This window comes from Petromyzon marinus, chromosome 38 (genome assembly GCF_048934315.1).
Source record: "Petromyzon marinus isolate PM22_M1 ecotype Great Lakes invasive population chromosome 38, UKy_Petmar_22M1.pri1.0, whole genome shotgun sequence".
NCBI classification, from domain to species: Eukaryota; Metazoa; Chordata; class Hyperoartia; order Petromyzontiformes; family Petromyzontidae; genus Petromyzon; species Petromyzon marinus.
In genome coordinates, this window is record NC_133704.1 from 5,295,205 (window position 1) to 5,317,233 (window position 22,029).

The following is a 22,029-nucleotide window of genomic DNA, read 5'->3' on the forward strand; positions in this document are numbered from 1 at the left end:
GTGAGTCTATGGGTCTCTGTGTGAGTCTATGGGTCTCTGTGTGAGTCTATGGGTCTCTGTGTGATTCTATGGCTATCTGTGTAAGTCTATGGGTCTCTGTGTGATTCTATGGCTATCTGTGTGATTATATGGGGTCTCTGTGTGAGTCTATGGGTCTCTGTATGAGTCTATGGATCTCTATGTTTGTCTATGGGTCTCTGTGTGAGTCTATGGGTCTCTACGTGAGTCTATGGATCTCCATGAGAGTCTATGGGTCTTTATGTGAGTCTATGGATCTCTATGTGAGCCTATGGGTCTCTGTGCGAGTCTGTACAACACAATGCGAATGTATATATCGAGTGTAGTGGACGAGAGCGCAGTTCAAGGCGTCGATAGCACAGATGTCTGCAGGACAATGAGCTCCCAGATATTGGGAGTCAGCGGTTTTACCCACCGCGCCAAGTACTCATTTAAGGCTGAGTCGATCCAGAAGAGGCCCAAGGCCGATTAAGAAGTCCGCTGGCACCGTTATTCATCCTGAGCGGGAATCTGACACGGGTCGCCGGGTTCGTGGCGCAGTGCGCGCTAACCGCTGCGCCACCGCTCCCCCACGAAAAAAAAAACAACGCTACTCGCAGGTGAGTGCGCATTGCAAACGTACAAAAGCATCTCTCGGTCTTGTCCAGACCACCACCTCCACAGGCTGTGAGAGAGATGCTGCTGCGTGTGCGCGTGATGCCCGCGTTGTTAATATTGGGCTCGTGATGGTGGCTTGTTCTTCGTCAGTGAGAGACGCGAACCCGCGTGGAATCTGTAACAAGTGGCATCACGCGCCGCGGGCTACGTGAGTGTTACACGGGAGGAGCGGTGGCGCAGTGGTTAGCGTTGCACGGCGCGAGAGAAACCCGTCCACCTTAGTTCGATTCCCGGCCACGGCTATAACTGTCATCAGTGGCGAGTGATTATTGGATCCGGTCTTGGGATTCTCTCCCGCGTTCGGTAGGCTTAAATAAATAATGAAACCACGCGTGTGCGGTGAAAATACCACCGCTGGGGGAGACAAAGGCGGCCGGCCGGGCGTGGTGCTTGCCACAATCTGTACAGGCTACACGGGTGGGGTCTTCGGTACAAGTGCAGAGTCGTGGCGGGCGGGAGACTCAGCCCATCATCGCTCGCTTCGGCGTCGATGCCACTGGGACCAGAGGGCAGCAGCGGTCGTCCCCATCGATGAGAGTCGCCCTCGCTTCAGGAACGTGGAATTGGCACCGCTGACTATGTCTTAATCGCTCTTTTGAGCGGGAAATCATCACCTTGACGTTGCCCAACGTTGGTCCGACGTCAACCAACGTTGGCGCGACGTTGGTCCGACGTCAACCAACGTTGGCGCAACGTTTGTCCAACGTCAACCAACGTTGGCGCAACGTTAGTCAAACTTCAACAAACGTTGGCACAACGTTCGTCAAACGTCAACCAACGTCGGCGCAACCTTAGTCCAACGTCATCCAACGTTGGCGCAACGTTCGTCCAACGTCAACCAACATTGGCGAAATGTTCGTCCAACGTCAACTAACGTTGACGCAACGTTCATCCAACGTCAGCCAACGTTGGCGCAACATTCGTCCAACGTCAAACAACGTCGGCGCAACGTTGGTCCATCATCAACCAACGTTAGCGCAACGTTCGTCCAACGTCAACCAACGTTGGTCCAACTGGGTATACTGTATATGCGAGGCACTTGAATTTGAGGGTGAAGACGTGAGCGTGTGAGTTAGCGCACGGAATGTAAATTGTCCTATCCCACGTACAGAGGTTTATCACCATCATCAGCCGCACTCCCATCATCATCAGCAGCAGTATCAGTTCTCATTGGATTAATATAGAGAATTGAAAACGACTGAGAATCATCATCATCATCAACACTCATCCTCATCAGCAGGGCTCTCGTAATAATAATAATAACCATAATCAGCAGCAGGACGTCCGTAATAAAAACAACCACCATCATCAGTGGCACGTTCAACATCATCATCATCAATATCACCATCAACTGATACGAAATAATCTTAATTATCATGAACATGAACTGGCCACTATGAAAGCTCGCTATGGACGTGGGCTGGCTCTGTGTGAGCGCGCGCTTTCTCTCTCTCTCTCTTCTGTAACACTCTCCAATTAACACTCTCCCATCACAATCTCCAATTAACACTGTCTCCGAGTCACACTCTCCCCTCACACTCTCCCCTCACTCTCCCCCCAGTCACATACTCCCCTCACACTCTCCCCTCACACTCTCCCCTCACTCCCCTCACACTCCCCCCTCACACTCTCCCCTCACACTCTCCCTTCACACTCCCTCACACTCCCCCCTCACTCTCTCCCCCTCACACTCTCCCCTCACACTCTCCCCTCACACTCTCCCCTCACACTCTCCCCTCACACTCTCCCCTCACACTCTCCCCTCACACTCCTCCACACTCCCCCTCACACTCCCCTCACACTCCCCTCACACTCTCCCCTCACACTCCCCTCACACTCTCCCCTCACACTCCCCTCACACTCCCCCTCTCACACTCCCCCTCACACTCTCCCTCACACTCCCTCACACTTCCCCTCACACTCTCCCCTCACACTCTCCCCTCACACTCTCCCCTCACACTCCCCTCACACTCTCCCCTCACACTCCCCTCACACTCCCCCCTCACACTCCCCTCACACTCTCCCCTCACACTCTCCCCTCACACTCCCCCCTCACACTCTCCCCTCACACTCTCCCCTCACACTCCCCCCTCACACTCCCCTCACACTCTCCCCTCACACTCTCCCCTCACACTCCCCCCTCACACTCCCTCACACTCCCCTCACACTCCCCCCTCACACTCTCCCCTCACACTCTCCCCTCACACTCTCCCCTCACACTCTCTCCTCACACTCCCCTCACACTCTCCCCTCACACTCCCTCACACTCCCCTCACACTCCCCCCTCACACTCTCCCCTCACACTCTCCCCTCACACTCTCCCCTCACACTCTCTCCTCACACTCCCCTCACACTCTCCCCTCACACTCTCCCCTCACACTCCCCCCTCACACTCCCCTCACACTCTCCCCTCACACTCCCCTCACACTCTCCCCTCACACTCCCCCCTCACACTCTCCCCTCCCACTCTCCCCTCACACTCCCCTCACACTCTCCCCTCACACTCCCCTAACACTCTCCCCTCACACTCTCCCCTCACACTCTCCCTTAACACTCTCCCCTAACACTCTCCCCTCACACTCTCCACCAGCACATACTCCCCTAACACTCTCCCCTCACACTCTCCCAGTGTCAAGTACTCCCCTCATACTCTCCCATAACACTCCCAGAGTCACGTACTCCATCACTCGTGGAGGGGGGAGGGGGTCGAGTTGCTCATTATCAGCAGCAGCATCAGCAGCAGGAGCATCATCATCAGCAGCAGCATCATCATCATCATCAGCAGCAGCATCATCAGCAGCAGCAGCAATAGCAGCATTGGCGCAATGACAGAGTATCTTGAGCAAACAGCAGCAGCAGCCAGCCAGCCAGCCTTTCTCCCTCATACGTCTGTGCCGTTGCCTCGACCACTCACCCACACTCACCCGCTCGCTCACCCCTTCCGCCTTCCCGCAAACTCACTGGGTCGACCACTCACCCACCTGCAAATGCCCTCGCCCAGTCGCCCACCCACTCATTGACTCTCCAGCTCACTCACTCGCTCACTCACTCTGCCGCTTGATTGCCCGCTAACTCATTCACCTCCTCATTCGCTCACCTCCTCGCTCACCGTCTGGACAGTACAAACGGTCAGCCGCTCACCCGCCCACGCAATCGCTCACCTTCTCGCACACTCACTCACTTACTCACCCACTCACTCACTTACTTACCCACTCACTCACTCACTTACTCACCCACTCACTCACTCACTTACTCACCCACTCACTTACTCACCCACTCACTTACTCACCCACTCACTCACTCACTTACTCACTCACTTACTCACTTACTCACCCACTCACTCACTTACTCACCCACTTACTCACCCACTTACCCACTCACTTACTCACTTACTCACCCACTCACTCACTTACTCACCTACTCACTTACTCACCCACCCACTCACTAACTTACTCACCCACTCACTCACTTACCCACTCACTTACTCACTTACTCACCCACTCACTCACTTAATCGCCCACTCACTTACTCACCCACTCACTCACTCACTTACTCACCCACTCACTCACTTACTCACCCACTCACTCACTCACTCACCCACTCACTCACTTGATCACCCACTCACTCACTTACTCACCCACTCACTCACTTACTCACCCACTCACTCACTCACTTACTCACCCACTCACTCACTTACTCACCAACTCAACTACCTTCCGTCTCATTCACCCTCCCGTGATCGCTCACCAGCTCGCCCCGTTCACTCACCTGTCTGCCGGTTCGCTCACCCGCTGACCCACTCACTCACCTACTCACCAACTCTCACACTCACCGCTCACTCACTCACCCTCTTACTTAACTCACTCTCTCGCAAGCTATGCGATCTCCTGCTCACTCCCTCAGTCGACTCACTCATCCACTCGTTCTCCCTTTCCCTCACCCACTTGCTCACCCACTCGCTCACCCACTCGCTCACCTACTCGCTGACCCACTCGCTCACCCACTCGCTCACCCACACTCACCCACAATCACCCACTTGCTCACCCACTCGCTCACCCACTCGCTGACCCACTCGCTGACCCACTCGCTCACCCACTTGCTCACCCACTCGCTCACCCACTCGCTGACCCACTCGCTGACCCAGTCGCTCACCCACTCGCTCACCCACACTCACCCACTCGCTCACCCACTCGCTCGCCCACTCGCTGACCCACTCGCTCGCCCACTCGCTCACCCACACTCACCCAAACTCACCCAAACTCACCCACTTGCTCACCCACTCGCTCACCCACTCGCTCACCCACTCGCTCACCCACACTCACCCACTTACTCACCCACTTACTCACCCACACTCACCTACTTACTCACCCCCCAACTTCCTCCATACCTCACCCACTCACTCATCGAATCCTCCACCCACACGTTCACTCACCCACTCACCCACCATGTCTTCCCTCTCCCTCACCCACCAGCTCACCTTCTCCCTCGCTCCCTTACCCATCTTACTCACTCCACACCTACCCACTCCCCCCTCCATCCCTCACCCAATCACTCACTCACTCACCCACTCACTCACCCACTCACTCACCCACTCACTCACCCACTCCCTCTCTCCATCCCTCACCCACTCACTCACTGACTAACCCACTCCCTCCCTCCATCCTTCACCCACTCACTCACTCACTCATCCACTCCCTCTCTCCATCCCTCACCCACTCACTCACTGACTAACCCACTCCCTCCCTCCATCCTTCACCCACTCACTCACTCACCCCGCTCACTCACCCACTCACTCACCCACTCACTCACCCACTCCCTCTCTCCATCCGTCACCCACTCACTCACTGACTAACCCACTCTCTCCCTCCATCCCTCACCCACTCACTCACTCACCCACTCACTCACCCACTCCCTCTCTCCATCCCTCACCCACTCACTCACTGACTAACCCACTCCCTCCCTCCATCCCTCACCCACTCACTCACTCACCCACTCACTCACCCACTCCCTCTCTCCATCCCTCACCCACTCACTCACTGACTAACCCACTCTCTCCCTCCATCCCTCACCCACTCACTCACTCACCCACTCACTCACCCACTCCCTCTCTCCATCCCTCACCCACTCACTCACTGACTAACCCACTCCCTCCCTCCATCCCTCACCCACTCACTCACTCACCCACTCACTCACCCACTCCCTCTCTCCATCCCTCACCCACTCACTCACTGACTAACCCACTCCCTCCCTCCATCCCTCACCCACTCACTCACTCACCCACTCACTCACCCACTCCCTCTCTCCATCCCTCACCCACTCACTCACTGACTAACCCACTCCCTCCCTCCATCCCTCACCCACTCACTCACTCACCCACTCACTCACCCACTCACTCACCCACTCACTCACCCACTCACTCACTGACTAACCCACTCCCTCCCTCCATCCCTCACCCACTCACTCACTCACCCACTCACTCACCCACTCCCTTTCTCCATCCCTCACCCACTCACTCACTGACTAACCCACTCCCTCCCTCCATCCCTCACCCACTCACTCACTCACCCACTCACTCACCCACTCCCTCTCTCCATCCCTCACCCACTCACTCACTGACTAACCCACTCCCTCTCTCCATCCCTCACCCACTTACTCACTGACTAACCCACTCTCTCCCTCCATCCTTCACCCACTCACTCACTCACCCACTCACTCACCCACTCCCTCTCTCCATCCCTCACCCACTCACTCACTGACTAACCCACTCCCTCCCTCCATCCTTCACCCACTCACTCACTCACTCACCCACTCACTCATCCACTCCCTCTCTCCATCCCTCACCCACTCACTCACTGACTAACCCACTCCCTCCCTCCATCCTTCACCCACTCACTCACTCACCCACTCACTCATCCACTCCCTCTCTCCATCCCTCACCCACTCACTCACTGACTAACCCACTCCCTCCCTCCATCCTTCACCCACTCACTCACTCACCCACTCACTCATCCACTCCCTCTCTCCATCCCTCACCCACTCACTCACTGACTAACCCACTCCCTCCCTCCATCCCTCACTCACTCACTCACCCACTCACTCACCCACTCCCTCTCTCCATCCGTCACCCACTCACCCACTCACTCACCCACTCCCTCCCTCCATCACTCACCCACTCACTCACTCACCCACTCACTCACCCACTCACTCACCCACTCACTCACCCACTCCCTCTCTCCATCCCTCACCCACTCACCCACTCACTCACTCACTCACCCACTCACTCACCCACTCCCTCTCTCCATCCGTCACCCACTCACCCACTCACTCACCCACTCCCTCCCTCCATCACCCACTCACTCACTCACTCATCCACTCACCCACCCACTCACTCACCCACTCACTCACCCACCCACTCACTCACCCACTCACTCACTCACCCACTCACCCGCCCGCTCACTCACCTCGCACGCCGCGGGGTATCCGCTCCACTCAGTGCATTGCGAGCGCAGAGACGGCGGTCGAGGAAGTCGCCGAGCGAGGCAGTTGAAGGATTCTAGCCGAGCCTTGGACGCTGAGCTCTCTCCTCTCTTTCCTCTCTCTCTCTCCTCGCTCTTCTCACTCTCTCCTCTCTTTCCGTACGCCTCCTCGAGAGAGCGAGCGAGCGAGCGAGAGAGCCCGGCTCCGAATATTCCCGTGGATGAAGGCGGCTAGGTCAGAGCCGCCGTACAGACGAACAGATTCGAGGCGGCAAGCGCTTCCTAGCGTGCGCGTGTGTCTGCGTGTGTCGTCTGCGTGTGTCGTCTGTGTGTGTCTGCGTGTGCGTTCGTGACTTACGTGGGTGTGTGGCTTACGAGCGCGCGCGCGTGTGTGTGTGTGTGCGCGCGCGTGGACCGACGCACAAGCGGACGGTCAGACGAGAGCGATAGCGCGGACGGACGCACACGCTCGGACGAATAAAAAAAAAGACAGGGGGGAGGGGGGCGAGTTGCGAGGTGATGAGGCGAGAGGGAATGAAAATCGTTCGAAGGAAGCGAGAGAGAATAAATAAATAAAAATAACAGACCTTCCTCTGTCCTCCGTCGTAGAGCGCTGAGATGATGGCGATGTTGAGGACGGCGACGACGATGATGATGTAGGTGACGGCGCTGATAATGATGCGAGTGAGTGAGCGCGCTCGCGTGTGATGTTGCCAGAGGATCAACGGCGCCGATGAATTCGCGGCGCCGTTGAGCGCTCACGCTCTGTGTGTGTGTGCAGCCGGGAGAGAGAGAGAGAGAGACACACACACACGAGAGAGTGAGAGAGAGAGACTGAAAGAGTGAAGGCGGGAGGGGGTGTCTGGGAGTGGGGGTGTGGATCGCGAGGGGGATGAAAGAGAGAGGGAGGGGATGGAAGGAGCAATAATGGGATAGGAGAGAGAGAGAGAGCGAGCGAGGGAGAGAGGCTAAGGGAGTGATGGAGATGGATGTGGGAGAGAACGGAGATGTAGGTGCGAAATTCGGCGCGATAAGAGAGGCATGCGCTGCTACGCGCGAGCGCCGATTAAGGTCAACGCGGCTTCATCAGGGGGTGCAGCAGAGAGAACCGCACAGCGCCAGGTACTCGTTGAAGGCTGAGTCGACCGAGGGAAAAGCCAAGGGGACCGCTTTTGAATATTTGGGAATCTAACTCGGGTCTCGCTGTTCGTAACGCAGTGCGCTAAGCACTGCGCCACCGCTCCACACGCACACACGTTCATACAGATACAACACATTAACAAGTGCTGATAGCTAGGAGCAACTATGAAGGCCGGCACCGTACACGGGGGGGTGGGTTTCCAGCAACCACACCCGGCCGTCTTTGTCTCCCCAGTGGCGATGTTTTTACACACCGACAGATTTGAGTCGACATATGCATACAACGACAAAGATCCCCCCGAATAGCCTTAAGCGACTGTAGGGGCAAGTGCTGTCAGCTAGGAGCAACTATGAAGGCCGGCACGGTACACGAGGGGGTAGGTGGTCAGCACCACGCCCGGCCGTCTTTGTCTCCCCAGTGGCGATATTTTTACGCACCGCACCAGGTCCTCATTTGAGGCTGAATCGACCTAGGGGAGAGAAAATTGTCACCGGTGTTGGTGGCCGTGAGCGGGAATTGATATCGCATCGCTTGGTTCGTAACGCAGCGCGCTAACCCCCTACACATAAACACACGCACATACAGAGACAAAGATGCCCGTATAGCCTTCACAGACTATTGTGGAAAGTGCTATTAGCGAGTAGCACCTATGAAGGTTGGAACGGTACGTCCGACCGCCTTTGTCTCCCCACTGGCGATGTTTACACACCGCACCAGGTACTCATTTGAGGCTGAGTCGAGGCCCAGGACCGGTTTCAATAATCGTCACCGAGCGGGAATCAAACTCGGGCCACCGCAGCGCGCTAGCCGCTACACTACCGCTCACCCAACACACACAGACACACACATACATACACACACATACATACACACACACAGACACACACATAGATACACACACGCAGACACACACATACATACACACACAGACACACACAACATACACACGCAGACACACACAACATACACACACGCAGACACACATACATACACACACAGACATACACACACACACACAACATACACACACGCAGACACACACATACATACACACACAACATACACACACGCAGACACACACATACATACACATACGCAGACACACACATACATACACACACAGACATACACACAGACACACACGAAATACACACACGCAGACACACACATACATACACACAAAGACATACACACACAGACACACACAACATACACACACGCAGACACGCACATACATACACACACGCAGACACACACATACATACACAAACTCAGACACACACATTCATACACACACAACATACACAAACGCAGACACACACATACATACACACACGCAGACACACACATACATACACACACAACATACACAAACGCAGACACACACATACATACACACACGCAGACACACACAAACTTACACAAACGCAGACACACACATGCATACATAGACGCAGACACACACATACATACACACACGCAGATACACACGTACATACACAAACGCAGACACACACATACATACACACACGCAGACACACACATATATACACACACGCAGACACACACATTACATACACACACGCAGACACACACGCAGACACACACATACATACACAAACGCAGACACACACAGACACACACACAGACACACAAAACATACACACACGCAGACACACACATACATACACACACGCAGACACACACATACATACACACACGCAGACACACACATACATACACACAGACACACACATACATACACACAGACACACACATACATACACACACGCACAGATACACACAGACACACACATACATACACACACGCACAGATACACACATACATACAATACAGACACACACATACATACATACACACACGCACAGATACACACAGACACACACATACATACACACACGCACAGATACACACACATACATACACACAGACACACACATACACACACATACACACACACGCAGACAAAGACAAAGACGCAAATGCAACCACACTCACGTGAGCGCATTGACTGCAACTTACACTTGGCCGGCAGAGGGCGCAAGTCTACAGCGCATGCGTAATAGAGGGATTGCAAGTGGGGTGGCGGTCGTGGTCCTGGGCCTCGCCTAGGTCGACTCAGCCTTCAATAAGGTACCTGGTGCGATGTTGTGTAGTAAGCATCGCCACGAGAGAGACAAAAGCGGCCGGGCGTGGTGCTGGCCATCCCGGCCAGCCTCGTGTACCGTTATGGCCTTCATGAGTGCTACTCGCTCACAGGACTTGTCCCAAAAGTCTATTAAGGCTACACGCGAGTTTTTTGTTTGTTGTGTTCGCGGTGTTGGTGGTGGGATTTTTAATAAAATGAACACAACAACAATTCAAACGAGACGGATGAGACGAAACAAAAACATCGACACGAGTACGCAAATAAAAATTGAATCTTAATCGATTCGCCTGCCCAGAATGATCACAATTCAACTTATGGAGTTCTATAAGTCTGTATAAGTGCATGGTCAGCATGGGTCTCTCTGCATGTTGTTAGCGTCGTTGTGGACAATATTCCATATTCTATATACAGTATATAAATTATATGGAGGAACATATAAGAAGGTAACCGAATCGATTTTGTACTATAGCTGTATAATCCGCGGGTATGGAAAGCGCTTCAACCTTTTTATAGATCAAACTCGGACATGCATACCCAGCTAACATGCCGACGCTGGAATGCGGTTGTTCCCAATGTTGGCCCAATGTTGGCCCAACGTTGCCTAACGTTGCAGCAACGTCGGCTGACGCCTGCTGTACATTTTTGAGTTTGCGTGTCTCTCCCCGTGGTCGCGTGGATTTTTTCTCCGGGTCCTCCGGGTTTCCCCCCCCACATTCAGAATGAACAACACAGCGTTGAAAATAGTTGGTTGCCATCAAGTTCCACGCGATAAGCCACTTCGTTGAGCCATCATTTGTGGCGAGATCGCAATCTGAAAAAGCGATATTTAGTTCGGTGGGCCTTACTTGGTAAAATAAAATAAAAAATAAAATGTGTCCACAGTTTTATTGCTCGGTCAGCACTACGCAGAACGGTGCAGTGCGCTTCTGAAACGAAGCTCAACGCCACCGGTCACGATCACGGCCACAACATCGTCGATTGCCACCCTAGCACAGACGACGCGAACGGGGGGTGTCAAACCCCGGACGGGTGTGCAACCCCGAGGTCCGTGGCTCAGTAGGTCTGCGAGTCTCTGTTGACCAAAGTATTCGGCGATGCCCGCTGCTGCTGTTGCTGCTGCATTAACGACGACGACGACGACGTCGAACAACCCAATGCATTTGTGCATTAGCCAATTGATTGGATTTAATGCAGATTGTGACATATTTTGAACCACTTCTTTTCGCCTTATTGTCGTGGCTTCCAAGGGATCCGCCGATAACGCTTCTCGCTGTAGCTTTGGTTTTATTGTTATTCTGATGGGGTTTTATTTTTGAGCTCGGTGTTGTCATCGTTAAAATTTTTATTTGGTTGTTCATTTTTGTGGACCTGCGTTGTACAGGAATATTTTGATGTTTTTTTTTTCCTGGATTTTCTGTTTGCACATAGTCACAAAGTCACTTTAAGATGTTTTCTTGTTCATGTTTTTTGTTTGTTTGTTGCGGTTGCACCCGATTCAAGAGCCGAATGGCTCACAGGGCTATACCAAATAAATGAAAACTATGAAAACTAAACTATGAAACTACAGCCCTTTGAGATTCATAATTTGAAATCCGCGAAATGCATCTTGGATAATTATCATGTTATCTTCAATAGGGGGGAAAAAACCGTCGAATACGTAACGTTTCGGGGTAATAGCCTCCGTTTGTGTGCTACGAAGAAGGGCCATTGTCCGAAACGTCGCCTAATGTACATTTGTTCTAATTTGAAGGCCCCGCCGTCATTGACGAATGCGTTGCGTTGTTTACGAAGATGCGCGCAGGTTTCTGAGTCTCTGTGCAAATGTACGGTGTCTACATTGACAGGTCTTGTGTTTGTCAATCCACTGCTGGATGATGAAGGCATCCTCCCCAGCCGTCCCGCCCATGCATGGAGTGGGTTGTGAGGTGGGGGGGGGGGGTGTTTGACCATACTTCACCACTCTGGTCAGTGAGGGTCCTTAAAGGCGGTGCATCACGGAGCGCTTGATTCGCACACGCACACACACACAATACCCATGCAGTATGCCAACTCGCGCAACTGATGTTATCCGTGGCCTGGACGTGAACCTCAGTAGCCCGGTCTGTGTGTTGCACCGTGCAAACCAACCTCGTCACTGCTCCCCGCAGGCCCTTTAACAGAGCGGTCACCACACACACGCGCACGGTGCTTCACAAATCACTCCGTGAAATCGTGCAGCTAAGGGGACCCAAGGGGACTTGTGACCCCATACAAAAGCCCCCCACCCCCACCTTCTCCACACCGCCCCACAAAGCCCCCCCCCCCCACTCTTTGCGCCCCCGGCTATCAGAACCCTTCTCGATTTAAAAGGCCCCGGCCGAATTTCTCGTCTTCTCTACCAACCATTGCCCCCCCCCTCCCCCTCCAGCTCCTGTTCTTTCCCCTCCCCCGCCGCTCCCCATCTCATCTTCCATCTTCTGTCATCTCCTCTCTTCTCCTCGCTCTCAGATCTTCTTTCCTCTCTCCACGTCTCCACTGTTTTCGCCTCCGACACCACGTCTCCATTCTCACCCCCCACCCCACCCCGCATCTCCTCCAGTTGCATCTCCCTGCCCGCCCCCTTCGCCTGCAATTGTTGGTCCTCTCTCTCTCTCTCTCCACCTCTCTCATCTCTCCTCGTCGTCGCAGACTCTCCACCATCCCCTCCCTACCTCCGTGCAAGTCGAAGTCATTCTCCCCGCCACCACCCCCCCCCCATCTACCCCATCCCTCTCCCCGCATCCCCCCAATCTACCCCCTCCCCTCCCCGCTCCATCTTCCCCGTGGTTCTACCTGATGGAAATCTATAAACAGCCATGCCCAACTCACGCTTTCCTCCTGCCATCCATGCTCAGACCCCTCTCCATCTCCCTCCCTCCCTCCCTCTTCATGCGAGCTCCGTTAAGCACGGTTTGTGACGTACGGTGCGAAAGAAGTTCAACAGACATACATACATTCATAATAACCATTCTGGAGAATTGCCCGATGATGCTGGATGTAATAACCAGCGAAACGTCGTATTCAAACTGTAAATGTTGTGGATTCACTCTTGAACACACCGGTGGGCTAAAGTAGTGAAATAATTGTCTTTTGTCAACGTGATACTTTTTTGCTGATTGGCCGTGTCGGGTGGTGGAGGGTTACGACACATTTCTAAGTAACGCGATCTAACCCTAAAAACCTTTATTATGAATAATGCTGGTCGCGAAAGCCTACGTGTTAAAGAGACATACATACGTAACGCACTGTGCTAACTACTACACCACTGCCCATTGTAAATGAACACACACGCATGCACCACGTGTAATATTAATGCGAAATATGCTCGAATCCAGTTAGGAATATCTTCCAGCTGATGAAAATCTGAAACAGCCAACCATCCCGAAATCTAGAACAGTCTTGACGTCTCTCCCCATCCATCTTCCATCCCTTGTCATTCTCTCGTCACACTTTTTATTTATTTTTTTACCAAGTAAGACTCCACTGAGCTATCACAGCTTATTTTTCAGAAGCGACCTGGCCACAAATAATAATAATAATAGCTCAACGAAGTGGGCTTATCACGTGGACATTTATTTCAGCCAAATACTCTGAACGCGTGACGCCGGTTCTAAATGCGGAGGGGAAAAGCCGGAGAGGTCGCAGCAGGCGTCAGGGGGTCGGGATCGAACCCACGACCTCCCGTGTACCAGGCGAGGTAGTTAACATCTTCCAGCCACCGTGATGACGATTAGAGAGAGAGAGACACGCAACCTCCAACTATACAGCAGGCGTCAGGGGGTCTGGATCGAACCCACGACCTCCCGTGTACCACGCGAGGTAGTTAACATCTTCCAGCCACCGTGATGACGATTAGAGAGAGAGAGAGAGACACGCAACCTCCAACTATACAGCAGGCGTCAGGGGGTCGGGATCGAACCCACGACCTCCCGTGTACCAGGCGAGGTAGTTAACATCTTCCAGCCACCGTGATGACGATTAGAGAGAGAGAGAGAGAGACACGCAACCTCCAACTATACAGCAGGCGTCAGGGGGTCGGGATCGAACCCACGACCTCCCGTGTACCAGGCGAGGTAGTTAACATCTTCCAGCCACCGTGATGACTATGAGAGAGAGAGAGAGACACGCAACCTCCAACTATACAGCAGGCGTCAGGAGTCGGGATCGAACCCACGACCTCCCGTGTACCACGCGAGGTAGTTAACATCTTCCTGCCACCGTGATGACGATGAGGGAGAGAGAGAGACGCAACCTCCAACTATACAGCAGGCGTCAGGGGTCGGGATCGAACCCACGACCTCCCGCATGCAAGGCGAGGTAGTTAACATCTTCCAGCCACCGTGGCCCCCCCCCTCAACCTTCCTCTCTCCCCCCTCGCCCCTCCCCCTACAGACCCCGCCCTCCCTCTCCCCCCCACCGTGATGGGGATCTATGGGCTATAGGCCGTGGTCACGATGCGTGAGAAGGGCTCGGCTATTTGGAGAAGGCGACGCCATCGAACGCGAGAATTCACGCGGCGGCGGAGAGCGTGAATCGTGGGGGCCGGGGAGAGAGAGAGCGAGGGAGAGAGGGAGGGGAGGGACGGGGGAGATAGAGAGAGAGAGAGCGAGGGAGAGAGGGAGGGGAGGGACGGGGTGAGAGAGAGAGAGCGAGGGAGAGAGGGAGGGGAGGGACGGGGTGAGAGAGAGAGAGCGAGGGAGAGAGGGAGGGGAGGGACGGGGGTGAGAGAGAGAGAGCGAGGGAGAGAGGGAGGGGAGGGACGGGGTGAGAGAGAGAGAGCGAGGGAGAGAGGGAGGGGAGGGACGGGGTGAGAGAGAGAGAGCGAGGGAGAGAGGGAGGGGAGGGACGGCGGTGAGAGAGAGAGAGAGGGGATGAGAGAGAGGGGAGGGACGGGATGAGAGAGAGGGAGCGAGTGAGATGTGGGGGAGCGAGTGCGAGAGGCAGGGTGGGAGAGTGCCTCTGTCACTCTCGCGGTCCAGCGCGTTCACTTCTGTGGGTTCTGAATGTTCACTTGTGCCCGAGTCTGTCTGTTCGTCGGACCGTCTGTTTTGTATGTCCGGGCTTGTCTCCCTGTCTCCACACACTTGTCTCCCTGTCTCCACACACTTGTCTCACTGTCTCCACACACTTGTCTCACTGTCTCCACACACTTGTCTCACTGTCTCCACACACTTGTCTCTCTGTCTCCACACACTTGTCTCTCTGTCTCCAAACACTTGTCTCACTGTCTCCACACACTTGTCTCTCTGTCTCCACACATTTGTCTCACTGTCTCCACACACTTGTCTCCCTGTCTCCACACACTTGTCTCCCTGTCTCCACACACTTGTCTCTCTGTCTCCACACTTGTCTTTCCGTCTCCACACTTGTCTCACTGTCTCCACACACTTGTCTCTCTGTCTCCAAACACTTGTCTCACTGTCTCCACACACTTGTCTCTCTGTCTCCACACACTTGTCTCTCTGTCTCCACACACTTGTCTCACTGTCTCCACACACTTGTCTCTCTGTCTCCACACACTAGTCTCTCTGTCTCCACAGTTGTCTCTCTGTCTCCACACACTTGTCTCTTTGTCTCCACAGTTGTCTCTCTGTCTCCACACTTGTCTCTCTGTCTCCACACACTTGTCTCTCTGTCTCCACACACTTGTCTCTCTGTCTCAACACAGTTGTCTCCCTGTCTCCACACACTTGTCTCTCTGTCTCCACACACTTGTCTCCCTGTCTCCACACACTTGTCTCTCTGTCTCCACACACTTGTCTCCCTGTCTCCACACACTTGTCTCCCTGTCTCCACACTCTTGTCTATCTGTCTCCAAACACTTGTCTCTCTGTCTCCACACACTTGTCTCTCTGTCTCCACACACTTGTCTCTCTGTCTCCACACTTGTCCCTCTGTCTCCACACACTTGTCTCTCTGTCTCAACACAGTTGTCTCCCTGTCTCCACACACTTGTCTCACTGTCTCCACAAACTTGTCTCACTGTCTCCACACACTTGTCTCTTTGTCTCCACACTTGTCTCACTGTCTCCACACACTTGTCTCTCTGTCTCCACACTTGTCTCTCTGTCTCCACACACTTGTCTCTCTGTCTCCACACACTTGTCTCCCTGTCTCCACACACTTGTCTCCCTGTCTCCACACACTTGTCTCTCTGTCTCCACACTTGTCTCTCTGTCTCCACACTTGTCTCACTGTCTCCACACACTTGTCTCCCTGTCTCCACACTCTTGTCTATCTGTCTCCACACACTTGTCTCTCTGTCTCCACACACTTGTCTCTCTGTCTCCACACACTTGTCTCTCTGTCTCCACACTTGTCCCTCTGTCTCCACACACTTGTCTCTCTGTCTCAACACAGTTGTCTCCCTGTCTCCACACACTTGTCTCACTGTCTCCACAAACTTGTCTCACTGTCTCCACACACTTGTCTCTTTGTCTCCACACTTGTCTCACTGTCTCCACACACTTGTCTCTCTGTCTCCACACTTGTCTCTCTGTCTCCACACACTTGTCTCTCTGTCTCCACACACTTGTCTCACTGTCTCCACACACTTGTCTCCCTGTCTCCACACACTTGTCTCCCTGTCTCCACACACTTGTCTCTCTGTCTCCACACTTGTCTCTCTGTCTCCACACTTGTCTCACTGTCTCCACACACTTGTCTCTCTGTCTCCACACACTTGTCTCTCTGTCACCACACACTTGTCTCTCTGTCTCCACACACTTGTCTCTCTGTCTCCACACTTGTCTCACTGTCTCCACACACTTGTCTCACTGTCTCCACACACTTGTCTCTCTGTCTCCACACACTTGTCTCTCTGTCTCCACACACGTGTCTCTCTGTCTCCACACACTTGTCTCTCTGTCTCCACACTTGTCTCTCTGTCTCCACACACTTGTCCCTCTGTCACCACACACTTGTCTCTCTGTCTCAACACAGTTGTCTCCCTGTCTCCACACACTTGTCTCACTGTCTCCACACACTTGTCTCTTTGTCTCCACACTTGTCTCACTGTCTCCACACACTTGTCTCTCTGTCACCACACTTGTCTCTCTGTCTCCACACACTTGTCTCTCTGTCTCCACACACTTGTCTCACTGTCTCCACACACTTGTCTCTCTGTCTCCACACACATGTCTCTCTGTCTCAACACACCTGTCTCACTGTCTCCACACACTTGTCTCTCTGTCTCCACACACTTGTCTCACTGTCTCCACACACTTGTCTCTCTGTCTCCACACACTTGTCTCTCTGTCTCCACACACTTGTCTCACTGTCTCCACACACTTGTCTCTCTGTCTCCACACACTTGTCTCTCTGTCTCCACACACTTGTCTCACTGTCTCCACACACTTGTCTCTCTGTCTCCACACACTAGTCTCTCTGTCTCCACAGTTGTCTCTCTGTCTCCACACACTTGTCTCTTTGTCTCCACAGTTGTCTCTCTGTCTCCACACTTGTCTCTCTGTCTCCACACACTTGTCTCTCTGTCTCCACACACTTGTCTCTCTGTCTCAACACAGTTGTCTCCCTGTCTCCACACACTTGTCTCTCTGTCTCCACACACTTGTCTCCCTGTCTCCACACACTTGTCTCTCTGTCTCCACACACTTGTCTCCCTGTCTCCACACACTTGTCTCCCTGTCTCCACACTCTTGTCTATCTGTCTCCAAACACTTGTCTCTCTGTCTCCACACACTTGTCTCTCTGTCTCCACACACTTGTCTCTCTGTCTCCACACTTGTCCCTCTGTCTCCACACACTTGTCTCTCTGTCTCAACACAGTTGTCTCCCTGTCTCCACACACTTGTCTCACTGTCTCCACAAACTTGTCTCACTGTCTCCACACTTGTCTCTTTGTCTCCACACTTGTCTCACTGTCTCCACACACTTGTCTCTCTGTCTCCACACTTGTCTCTCTGTCTCCACACACTTGTCTCTCTGTCTCCACACACTTGTCTCCCTGTCTCCACACACTTGTCTCCCTGTCTCCACACACTTGTCTCTCTGTCTCCACACTTGTCTCTCTGTCTCCACACTTGTCTCACTGTCTCCACACACTTGTCTCCCTGTCTCCACACTCTTGTCTATCTGTCTCCACACACTTGTCTCTCTGTCTCCACACACTTGTCTCTCTGTCTCCACACACTTGTCTCTCTGTCTCCACACTTGTCCCTCTGTCTCCACACACTTGTCTCTCTGTCTCAACACAGTTGTCTCCCTGTCTCCACACACTTGTCTCACTGTCTCCACAAACTTGTCTCACTGTCTCCACACACTTGTCTCTTTGTCTCCACACTTGTCTCACTGTCTCCACACACTTGTCTCTCTGTCTCCACACTTGTCTCTCTGTCTCCACACACTTGTCTCTCTGTCTCCACACACTTGTCTCACTGTCTCCACACACTTGTCTCCCTGTCTCCACACACTTGTCTCCCTGTCTCCACACACTTGTCTCTCTGTCTCCACACTTGTCTCTCTGTCTCCACACTTGTCTCACTGTCTCCACACACTTGTCTCTCTGTCTCCACACACTTGTCTCTCTGTCACCACACACTTGTCTCTCTGTCTCCACACACTTGTCTCTCTGTCTCCACACTTGTCTCACTGTCTCCACACACTTGTCTCACTGTCTCCACACACTTGTCTCTCTGTCTCCACACACTTGTCTCTCTGTCTCCACACACGTGTCTCTCTGTCTCCACACACTTGTCTCTCTGTCTCCACACTTGTCTCTCTGTCTCCACACACTTGTCCCTCTGTCACCACACACTTGTCTCTCTGTCTCAACACAGTTGTCTCCCTGTCTCCACACACTTGTCTCACTGTCTCCACACACTTGTCTCTTTGTCTCCACACTTGTCTCACTGTCTCCACACACTTGTCTCTCTGTCACCACACTTGTCTCTCTGTCTCCACACACTTGTCTCTCTGTCTCCACACACTTGTCTCACTGTCTCCACACACTTGTCTCTCTGTCTCCACACACATGTCTCTCTGTCTCAACACACCTGTCTCACTGTCTCCACACACTTGTCTCTCTGTCTCCACACACTTGTCTCACTGTCTCCACACACTTGTCTCTCTGTCTCCACACACTTGTCTCTCTGTCTCCACACACTTGTCTCTCTGTCTCCACACTTGTCTCTCTGTCTCCACACTTGTCTCACTGTCTCCACACACTTGTCTCACTGTCTCCACACACTTGTCTCTCTGTCTCCACACACTTGTCTCACTGTCTCCACACACTTGTCTCTCTGTCTCCACACACTTGTCTCTCTGTCTCCACACACTTGTCTCTCTGTCTCCACACTTGTCTCTCTGTCTCCACACACTTGTCTCTCTGTCTCCACACACTTGTCTCTCTGTCTCCACACACTTGTCTCTCTGTCACCACACACTTCTCTCTCTGTCTCCACACACTTGCCTCTGTCTCCACACAGTTGTCTCACTGTCTCCACACACTTGTCTCTCTGTCTCCACACACTTGTCTCTCTGTCTCCACACCCTTGTATCTCTGTCTCCACACTTGTCTCTCTGTCTCCACACACTTGTCTCTCTGTCTCCACACACTTGTCTCCCTGTCTGCACACACTTGTCTCTATGTCTCCACACACTTGTCTCCCTGTCTCCACACACTTGTCTCTCTGTCTCTACACTTGTCTCACTGTCTCCACACACTTGTCTCCCTGTCTCCACACACTTGTCGCACTGTCTCCACACACTTGTCTCACTGTCTCCACACTTGTCTCTCTGTCTCCACACTCTTGTCTCTCTGTCTCCACACACTTGTCTCTCTGTCTCTACACCTGTCTCTCTGTCTCCACACACTTGTCTCTCTGTCTCCACAAACTTGTCTCACTGTCTCCACACACTTGTCTCTGTCTTCACACACTTGTCTCTCTGTCTCCACACACTTGTCTCTCTGTCTCCACACACCTGTCTCTCTGTCTCCACACACTTGTCTCACTGTCTCCACACACTTGTCTCACTGTCTCCACACACTTGTCTCTCTGTCTCGACACACTTGTCTCTCTGTCTCCACACACTTGTTTATCTGTCTCCGCACACTTGTCTATCTCTCTCCACACACTTGTCCCTCTGTCTCCACACACTTGTCTCTCTGTCTCCACACACTTGTCTCTCTGTCTCCACACTTGTCTCTCTGTCTCCACAAAGTTGTCTCTCTGTCTCCACACACTTGTCTCACTGTCTCCACACTTGTCTCTCTGTCTCCACACACTTGTCTCTCTGCCTCCACACACTTGTCTCACTGTCTCCACACTTGTCTCTCTGTCTCCACACAGTTGTCTCACTGTCTCCACACACTTGTCTATCTGTCTCCACACACTTGTCTCTCTGTCTCCACACACTTGTCTCTCTGTCTCCACACACTTGTCTCACTGTCTCCACACACTTGTTTATCTGTCTCCACACACTTGTCTATCTCTCTCCACACACTTGTCTCTCTGTCTCCACACTTGTCTCACTGTCTCCACACACTTGTCTCTCTGTCTCCACACACTTGTCTCTCTGTCTCCACACACTTGTCTCACTGTCTCAACACACTTGTCTCACTGTCTCCACACACTTGTCTCTCTGTCTCCACACACTTGTCTCTCTGTCTCCACACACTTGTCTCACTGTCTCCACACACTTGTCTCACTGTCTCCACACACTTGTCTCTCTGTCTCCACACATGTCTCTCTGTCTCAACACACTTGTCTCTCTGTCTCCCCACACTAGTCTCTCTGTCTCCACACACTTGTCTCTCTGTCTCCACACTTGTCTCTCTGTCTCCACACACTTGTCTCTCTGTCTCCACACACTTATCTCTCTGTCTCCACACTTGTCTCTCTGTCTCCACACACTTGTCTCTCTGTCTCCACACACTTGTCTATCTGTCTCCACACACTTGTCTCTCTGTCTCTTCACACTTGTCTCTCTGTCTCCACACACTTGTCTCTCTGTCTCCACACACTTGTCTCTCTGTCTCCACACACTAGTCTCTCTGTCTCCACACACTTGTCTCTCTGTCTCCACACACTTGTCTCTCTGTCTCCACACACTTGTCTCTCTGTCTCCACACTTGTCTCTCTGTCTCCACACATTTGTCTCTCTGTCTCCACACACTTGTCTCTCTGTCTCCACACACTTGTCTCTCTGTCTCCACACACTTGTCTCCCTGTCTCTACACACTTGTCTCTCTGTCTCCACACACTTGTCTCTCTGTCTCCACACACTTGTCTCTCTGTTTCCACACACTTGTCTCTCTGTCTCCACACACTTGTCTCTCTGTCTCCACACACTTGTCTCTCTGTCTGTACACACTTGTCTATCTGTCTCCACACTTGTCTCTCTGTCTCCACACTTGTCTCTCTGTCTCTACACACTTGTCTATCTGTCTCCACACTTGTCTCTCTGTCTCCACACACTTGTCTCTCTGTCTCCACACTTGTCTCTCTGTCTCCACACATTTGTCTCTTTGTCTCCACACACTTGTCTCACTGTGTCCACACTTGTCTCACTGTCTCCACACACTTGT

General features: G+C 52.9%; 1 protein-coding gene across 3 annotated transcripts in view; it reads right to left on the bottom strand.

Annotated features, from left to right (window-relative positions):
- Positions 1-22,029, bottom strand: part of LOC116950053 (sialate:O-sulfotransferase 2) — a 232,344-nt gene that overhangs the window by 133,763 nt on the left and 76,552 nt on the right. Inside the window, exons 1-2 of one of the 3 annotated variants that reach the window (XM_076072577.1) lie at positions 7,739-9,041; positions 7,137-7,382 (exon numbers count right to left, since the gene is read on the bottom strand). The exons of 1 other annotated variant lie outside the window; for it this stretch is intronic. The gene's annotated coding sequence lies outside the window, so the exon portion shown is untranslated. Of the gene's footprint in view, positions 1-7,136; positions 7,383-7,738; positions 9,042-22,029 lie in introns of those variants that run through there. One more of the 3 variants, XM_076072578.1, reaches the window with a different exon arrangement.